The 6,638-nt window shown below is 43.9% G+C and overlaps 1 long non-coding RNA gene across 1 annotated transcript in view; it reads left to right on the forward strand.

Moving 5' to 3' along the window:
• The window catches only part of LOC310690220, a 28,937-nt gene extending 24,666 nt beyond the window's left edge, over positions 1–4,271 (forward strand). Inside the window, exon 3 of the long non-coding RNA XR_014517993.1 lies at positions 4,082–4,271. This is a non-coding gene — a long non-coding RNA (uncharacterized lncRNA). The remainder of the gene's footprint in view (positions 1–4,081) is intronic.
• The last annotated feature ends 2,367 nt before the right edge of the window (positions 4,272–6,638 follow it).

A 6,638-nucleotide genomic window follows, 5' to 3' on the forward strand; every position in this document is an offset into this window, starting at 1 on the left:
CGCCTTCTGTACTCCACATACCAAAACCCTCAGACCCGATGGTTGTGGTGGATATGTGGAGAATGGGCATACAAGAAACTCCCTTCCAAATGGAGTGGGACTTGTTTCCTGGGATGGGTATTACCACCAATGTGGATTTTGCCCACTAGTATATTTCTCATATAGCAGGAGGAAGTACCCAAAGTTGGAGCGATACTGATGATTGGCCACCAGAGCGCATTATAGCCTATTATGATCCTGCCTCCTGGAATCCTGGTGAGCTCATACAAGGGGCATGGGATCCTATTTATAATCTAAACAGAATAATTCGATTGCAAGCAGTAGTGGAACTTGTAACCAATGCAACGGCCCAGAGTTTGAGACTTATTGCACAACAGTTGGATGAAAGTAGAGCCACCATTTTGCAGCTGAAAATGGGAATGGATTATGTACTTGCCAGGCAGGGAGGCCTGTGTGGAGTCTTGAACTTGACAGGGAATGCCTGTTGCTTTAACATTTCTGATAATGGTGAGGCAATCCGTGTGTTGGCCACAAAGATGGAGAATATAGCACATGTCCCAGTACAAACATGGGAAGGATGGGATATGGGATGGTTACCCAATGTCACAGGACTCAAAGGGATACTATTGTCTTGCTTGTTTTTCTTGACGGTAGTAGTAATGGTTTTATGTATGATGCCATGTATCATCTCATGTTTTAGAAGTACAATTAGCAAGATGATTTCGAATGAAACTCTACCTCATATCATGGCCCTATACAGAGCTTTAACTCAGGAAGATCAAGCTATCAAGGACGCTTGGTAGCAAGGTCCTTGAGCTTGAAAGGGGGGATTGTGGCATCTGAATATAGACTGCATTTTTAATCAAGGCATATATTGGCTTATATCTTGATCAGGTTCCTAAATTAAAGAGAGAGTTTAAAGATTTTCAAAAGTTTTCATGCCAGGCAAGAAGGCCAGCTGTTTAAAGGACACAGGCAATGTTTTTCCTCCTAGACAAGGGGCCCCCCCTTTGATTGATAGCAGAAAACAATTCTCAAAGTCGTAAAAGCTGGAATTACAGGCTGAAGACCAAGGTTACACAGACCCTACATAATTAAGAGTTTGGTAAACAGTAAAATAAAACCATGTGCCTTAAACTTGAGCCTAAGGTCAAAAGGCCAAGAGCACATGGAAAACAAACCGGCTGGAGAAGGGGGGAAGTGTGAACAGGGGAAGAGGCTTTTTTTTCCTATTTTATTTTGAGGCTGTAAACTGTTCCTTCCTTGTTACTTTTAGGAAGTTTATCCTTCTAAAAAGCTATCTATGATAATGTATGAAATATCCTGGCTTAAATGTAATTATGCAAAGGATCTAGAAAGAAAGAAATGTTAAATTCTTATTTCATAGAGTCATATTGCTGTAGGAGACCACAGGGGCCATTGAGCCCAGCCCCCTGTCAGACAAGAGACGCCAATCGAGCACTTATGACAAATGGCTGTCAGACCTTTGTTTAAAGACCTCCAAAAGGAGATATTTCATTGATGATGCATGAGAATATGAACCCAAGGTCTCTGATATCTGTTCAAGATAAAAATTTAAAATTATTAACCATTTGTTTTAGAAGGCAATAGGGCAAGGAGGGCAAGAGGTGAGCTGGTAATTAAGATTCCTTGTTGAGACACATGTAAGATATATTAATACTTATTTGTCATTTATAGATGTAACAATATATATAGCTCTTTGTATTCCATATAAGGACAGAAGGATATGGGTGTATCTTAAAATTGGTTATAGCAATCAGCCAATAGGAAATTCGAGCAGGCTGATTGAACAGAGGCAGCCACAGGAGGAACAAAGGGGGGTGGATTAAGGAAATATAAGTGCTGGCCATAATGGCAGGAGGCCAGGCCAGAGCTTGGTAATCATATACCACTGTGCCTCTTATTTATTTGTCTGACAAATAAATTATTTTTTTAATTTCTCTGTTGCTGCGTTGAATATTTCATTCCAGCTAAGCGTTAACCACAAGCAGGGTGCTACAATACCGTCCCTGGAGCTGAAATAAGTCAACTATCAATATGGTTGGTTTCTGTACATGGGGGGGGGGGTATCTTGTCCTTTTCCTTGGGCAACAAAATGCCTTGGCTGGTCCTGGATGTAGCAATCATATACTTTTCTTCAAAACAAATTTTACATCTTCTTTTCAATTTGTTTCTGCTTCAGTAACTGGCAGCTATTATTCTGCAGTGTGATCATGAATCAAGGCATCTTGTACATGTGTTTCAGTTCTGAACAGTTGCAGGCCTAGGCGTAGTGCTCCCCAGGCCCCAACCCCCAGCAAATCAAAGATAACAGAGACTAGTTTTTTGGATTCAAACAGGCCACAACATTATTGAATACAGTTGAAAGAGGTTTGGCTTGGGCAATGGCCTGCCCTCGGGTCAATCCAAGCAGGGATTCCTAAGACTTGCATTAAATAGGGCAACACCCGCAGTAACCGCCATCTGGGGGAGTGCTGTTGGCCCAGGCCCTCTGCCCGGATCCCTCTAACAGGACACCCACATTTGGAGGGGCAGGCACAGACTCCAACCTCCCCTCCATCCAAGCATGAGATTGCCCCAATGCCCAAACAAGTTGTGACGGTTGCTTTGAGGTAGGCAAAACCACCAGGCTGGAAGCAATTTGCCTGGTGGACAAATTCCTACCTGGCCCCAGAATATGGTGACCCCGCTAGCCAGAGCCGGGTCATAAAGTAAGCACTTGAACTGAGGGAGGGTATGTAGGGGACCCAGCAAGGAATGGAACAGGTAAGGGGCTCCAGGTGCGAGTTGTTTAAATAGTCAGGGCACGGACCTGAGGAATGCCTTCCTGCTCCATCAGCTCTCCCCCCAGCCCAGCCCACATCCAAGCCTGCACCCCCATTCACCAATCTTGGGTGCAGGCTAGGACCCGAGTCCTGATAAGCAGCGTGGGCTTATGCCCGCACCCCCCATCCAGACAGGAGGCCAATCTTGGGATCCCACATCCAGGCCTAGGAGGAGTCTCCACCATTGAGCGACGCTGCCATGCCATGAAGGCGAGCAGATTTCTGAACATTTCCATAGACCTTCATCTTTAATTCCTTTGACTAGTTTAGTGTCAGTCAGCTGATACAGGCATGGATATAAAACTCTACTTTTGTGCATTTTCATTGGGGGATAATACAGATATATATTTCATTTTTAAAAGAGGTCCAATTCAGTTCAATTAAGCTATGTAACTAAACACTGCAAAGTCAAAGTTTTGTACACTGACTGTTCCAAACACTTCAATGGTGCCGCATGTCATATGAGATGTGATGACACAGGCAAGCCCAGAGTCTGCAACTTTTTCATTCAAGACAAATAAAAGCTTTTGTGTGTGGGTGGGTGATTCTCAGCAGGAATACTACACAGCCCCCTGCTCCATTGTCCAAATCATACAGATGAAGAAAGAGATATATGTAGCTTGATGCTAAGTGTTAGGGACCAGGAGTCAAGATTCCTTTTCTTCAGGTGATGAAGCCAGAACAAGAACTAGATAGCCCCGGGGGACCAGTGGCCCAAGGATTTGGCAATGACAGTTTGCAGGGCTCCACTCCAGTGTGGAGATGCTCCCGCCCATCCACTGCGGGAGATCACTCCAGAGGGCTGGCCCCCTTTAATGAAAGCAGTACCTTCCAGTGTGGCCATGGCTAACGATGAGGATGCTACAAGGATGGGGCTCAGATCCATACCTGGTCACCTGGAATCCATGAAAGGGGGCACAGTTGAACCGCAGCCCCTGCATGTGCTCCAATAGCTCTGATGAAATTCCTGTGATCATGCAACCCAGCCCTCCCGTAGCCTGGACTACTGATACCTGGGCTGTTTTCCAGTAACCTAAGAAATAACACTCATAGCCTCTTGCCTCACCCTACCTGAAATCATAATGGGACTTCTGAATAGGTGTGGTTAGGATTGCAGCTCAATATGCCCGTTGAACAATGTATTAAGTGTTGACAACTCTTTCTTAAAGGTATACAAAAATGACCTTTCATAAAATAAATAAGCTGGAATTGTAATTCTGTTCTTTTAAAAACAGAAATGGCCAAGACTTGCTTGAAACATCTCTACAGAGCAGACTGAGCAGGAGAAAACTATTAGAAGAGCTGGAGACTACCACCACCTGCTTTGGCACAGCAGAGGGAATCATCTCAGGTGTGAGCTAAAGAGGAAGTTCAATTATATTTCCCCAAAAAAGAAACAAACCAGACTGCAAATGGCTTTTAGGTGCAGCAAGATGCCTTGAGGAGATAAAATGCTTGGTTTTCAAATCTTCTCCTGAAGTGCACCATTCAACCAGCACAGTCAGGCACTGCCATCTAGATCCCTCTTCTTAACATCCCTCTAATCAAAACCCTGCAGCTTAAGGCAATAAAAATGCTTCCTTACAATTCCCAATTCAGACATGAAAAGCCTACTTTCTCATGGCCTTTTCTAAAAAAAGAGAGAAGAAAACACTTTTGAGGAGATTTGCGATGACTATACGGGTGTCTAGTGAGCCTGCTTAGGAAGCAAATGCTATAGCAGTGGGACATCACCTGAAAAAGCCCTGCTCCACAATGCCTCCATGAACGGGGGCGGTTGTGGGGCCCAGCTGAGGATTTTTCTTATTGATCTTAAGGCACATGCAGACTCAAAGAGGTGCTTGTTAAGGTATGTTCAGGTGCTGCTGCATAGAGTGTTATGAGACAGAACCTGCATGTTTTGTGATTTTAATTCTCTGCTGAAGCTCTCTCACCGAAGAGTACTTGCCCCAAACCTGGAGCAAACCTTCTTTTGATTTTCTAACAGATGTTTAGTGCAAGCAGGATCCTCCAAAGTCACTTTGAATTCCACTTACTGGGCAGCGCTTCAGAGCGGAAAAGGCCTAGGGGTTCATGCCATCATTTCTCCCCAAAGACAGCCAACGACAACCAGAAAGTGTTCAGTATTCCCATCTTCCCAGGGGTCACATAAAGCCCTGTGGGCCTTGAGGGGCAAGAGAAGAGGAGCTCAGAACTTTCAGAAGAGATAATTCTCTCTTTTGTTCCTTCCCACCTTTGCTTGTTCTGGCTTTTAGGTTGTAAACTGTCCTGAGTTCACTGGTAAATAACACAATTCTCTTTTTATTCCACTAAATAAATGAGAGTCATAAATGGATAAATGTTGGGAGGGTAGACAAGAAGTACTGCCAGCAAGGCTTCTTGCATCAGGTAGTTCCTTTCCACACCAACTCCCTCCATTCCCTGCTGTAGTTGAGTTAATCTTTGTGCCACTTTTCCGTGGTGGATTGTGCCAAAGCAGCTGATAATAAACATCAAATCAACACCCAAATCTAAGCTCAACTGTGAAAATTCAATGAACAGTAAATTACAAAACATGTCAAAACAAATTCAGTACTTCTGCTTTTCAGAATGCATGAATGAAATCTGATCACATTTCACTTTTCTTTTCTAACAGCAGTGATTTCTGTTGTATAGTACTTTCTAAATGGAATAATTCTAGATCTCAAAGATGGCCTCAGGGAACATTTTAGACAGAGAGAGATTATTATGTATATACTGTTAGAGGGATCCTGTGGCTAATGCCACCAACAGCAGCATAACCCTGAGGGAATGTAATTGGGAGAAAGTGAAATGATACCACTTCAAAACAATAAGTAATGTAGAATGGTGACACAATCCCTCCACCACTCACCTTAGCTAACCACCTAACAACCATGGTCTTGTCCACTGATTCAGCCCACTGAGATCTTCCCATAATACAGCTCCTTATGCAACCACACTGGTTTCTTTAGATGCCTCCCACTTTTCTTGCTTGCTGGAATTGTCTGCATTGGGGCCTCTAAGGCTGCAGCAGATAAAAATCTACCGGTTGTCGTGATCCTCATACCACTGGAATAGAGCCTTACTGCAAAGACTTGCTGCAAAGACAGTGCAAAGTCAGTGCACACTGATCTACACACATAAAGCAAATTCACGCACAGACATCTTCCAAAAACCCATCCCGACAATCTTCCTTGGCTACGAGTCATTGGCAAAGAAGATTTGGGCCTTCAATATTTTGCCTTTCAGAAACTCCCATTCTTCTTGGACTCCCTTCTCATTGAGTGTTTCTGACCATGGGATCACACCCAGCATCTCCTTCAGCTTTTTAAAATTGGCCTTCTTAAAGTCCAGAGTGTATGTCCAACTACAATCAGCTTTCCCTTGCCTGCATATCATCAAACTCAGGAGGACGTGATCACTTCCTCCCAAGTTTCTGAGTACTTCCACTTTGTCAATCAGTTCCTCCTTGTTGATGAGGATCAGATCCAAGATAGATGACCATTTGCTGCTTCTTCCACCTTCTGAGAAATAAAATTTCCAGCAAGGCAATGTAGCACTTTGTTGGACCTTACATTCTTGGCAGAGTTTGAGTTCCAGCAGATATCAGGGTAGTTGAAGTCTCCCATGAGTACTACTTGAATTGTGAATCTTTTCACCTAGAAAACATCATACCTTCCAGGACTTCCTTCTACCTTTGCACAATGCTGCCTCTGTCCCACTCAGTAGGGAGTCACCTCCCACCACCACATGTCTCTTCCTCCTCTGGGGAGTGTCAGGAATCGTTCAGTA

Source organism: Podarcis liolepis (assembly GCF_965112155.1).
Source record: "Podarcis liolepis genome assembly, chromosome: 12".
NCBI lineage: Eukaryota > Metazoa > Chordata > Lepidosauria > Squamata > Lacertidae > Podarcis > Podarcis liolepis.